This window comes from Mandrillus leucophaeus, unplaced genomic scaffold, assembly GCF_000951045.1.
Source record: "Mandrillus leucophaeus isolate KB7577 unplaced genomic scaffold, Mleu.le_1.0 Scaffold106, whole genome shotgun sequence".
In the NCBI taxonomy this organism is placed as follows: domain Eukaryota; kingdom Metazoa; phylum Chordata; class Mammalia; order Primates; family Cercopithecidae; genus Mandrillus; species Mandrillus leucophaeus.
In genome coordinates this window covers 2,133,028-2,135,370 of record NW_012098765.1, presented here as the reverse complement: position 1 = coordinate 2,135,370, position 2,343 = coordinate 2,133,028, and positions in this window count along the sequence as shown.

The following is a 2,343-nucleotide window of genomic DNA, read 5'->3' as shown; positions in this document are numbered from 1 at the left end:
GGCTGGGGTGGTTTGCCTTTATACTGCCTGAAAAAGAGGGGTGGACTTTGGCTGGTTATATAATCACCTCATTTGGTGATTGTAACTACACTCCCTCCATGAACCCCACCTAGCTTGGGACACAGCCAGCAAGGGAGGAGGAGGGGGACCCCAGGGCAGCTGAACCAGGAGGGGACCTCCAGACTAAACCTGTGGTACTTTGGGAAGGGTGCCGCAGGGCTGTGGATTTAGGAGGAGGCATCAGATAAACTGTAGAACTGAGGAGTTTGGAATATTTGCATAGGGAAGCACCTGGATTTTGAATTTGGGATCTGGGAGTGAGAATGCACCCCAAAGTTGTGGATTTGGGGGTCCCAAGGAGAAGAATCCAAAGGTCTGGGTTTTATTAGGGTGAGATGGAAGTGTGGCTGTGCATTTGGGGGTCTTCTGGTGAGAAAGATGCAGGCTTAAGAGTCTCAGGAGGGGGGATTCCAGGCATATGGACTTGAGAGTCTTGGGGCTAGGAAGACCTAGGGCTGTGGGTGTGGAGTTTCTGGGAGGAGGAGTGTGTAGCAAGCCCAGCAGGTCCTCCCAGAGAGCCCAGCAGCCCAGCACTGGGCCCAGGTGCTGACTTGATTTTGTTGTGGCCCAGAGCTGTCTCTTGTTGCCCAGAATCCTCTTTGGAACCTCAGAGTGAGGCCAGGATGGGTGCCATAGAACCTCCACTGCACATCTCTGGTTGGGAAAGGGTTGGAAGACCAGAGCCATATTTCAAGGGAACTTTCCCCACACCTGGAGGAGAGTGCCTCGAGTTATCAGTTGGCAGAGGGATTGGCCAGGTGTGGAGAAATAGTAATAACAACCCCCAAATGGTGGAAAAATCTCATGTCCCAAGGGTTGGAATTTACAAAGACCTCCACTGGTTTCCAACCCGGATCCTTAGGGAGACCCACTAGATTGATTGTATCATCCCTATTAATATTATTATTGTTATTTATGTTTCTCATTTTATATAAGGGTCTATGGAGGACAGAAAACAGACAGTGGGCAGGGGACATGCGTGAGTGGCCCTGAACTCCCGTCTCTCCTGCTCTGCATCCTTAGTTCCCCTTTCTGGATTTTTTTTTCCTGCCAGTGGAAAGGGAGTATTTAGGAAGAGAAGATCATATTTGAAGGTGAGTTAAGTCTCCTTTAAGGGTGATTCCTGCTTTGTCAGGGGCTACTACTATTAGCAGGCAGAGGGAACAATCGCAGAAGAGATTGGAGTAAACTCCAGTGTTAGGCACAGAGGCAGAGCCTGGGGTGGGTGGGAGTGGAGAAGGGATGAGTAGCCTCTTGTCCTTCCCTCAGGGAAATTCTTCCTTAGTAAACAGGACAGTTACCCTTTGGTGAGCACGGTCACATATGGGAAGATCAAGTCTAGGTGTGTATGACCTGGTTGAATCTTTGTAACAATGAGGTTGGTTCATCATCATCCTCATTTTGAAGATGAGCAGATCTAGACTCCATAAATCCTCTTGAGTGAGGTCACACAGGGAGTAAGTGAGGGAGCTGGGATATGAACTCTCTCCTCGTTCCCCTTCAGTGACTGGCCTAGATCACCCTGGGAGTCAAGTGCGGGGCAGGCTTAGCAGGAGGTGGGTGCTGAGACTGGCATCAGCAGTGGACACAGGGATGACACTGGCGGGTTCTGATATCTGCATCAGATATGGCCAGGGAGGGGAGGCATCGTGCTGGCTTTGAGACTGCCCCCAGGTGTACATGAGGATGGGAAAGAAGTTGGCACTGAACTTGACACCAGGAGAATATTAAAGTCACGTTTGGTGCCAAGAGGACTCTGTGTGTTGTCTCAGGTGTCACTGAGGGCATAAGAGTGTCCTGCTTCAGGAGGGCATAAGAGTGGCACCATATAGGGTCTGAGGTTGGTTCCAGTGGGCTCTGACATGAGCATGAGGCAGGTGCTGAGACTGGTCCTATGTGGGCCTGAGATGAGCCTCAGCCAGATCCTGAGAGGGGCCCCAGATGGGCACAGGACGGGCTCTGATGGTTGGTCCTTCCAGGGTTGCACCTCTTCTCTGGGTCACCAACTTTGGACAAGTGGAGGTAGGTGAGGTTGACACTCCCAGGACTGGCTCTAACTGGCTCAAATTAGCTGTTGAGCTCTGAGACCTATGTGGAGGGATCAAAGAGCAGAGAACAAAGCAGAGAGAGGGAAGCCATTTATTGATTTTGTGGGGGAAGAGGTGGGAAGGAGGATTAGCACCAGCGGGACAGACATCAATCCCTTTAATCCTGGTCACCAACCTGCACTCAGGCTGGCCACAAGCCTGGGTCCTTCCTCTTCTCCCTCATTTCTTAAAAAGG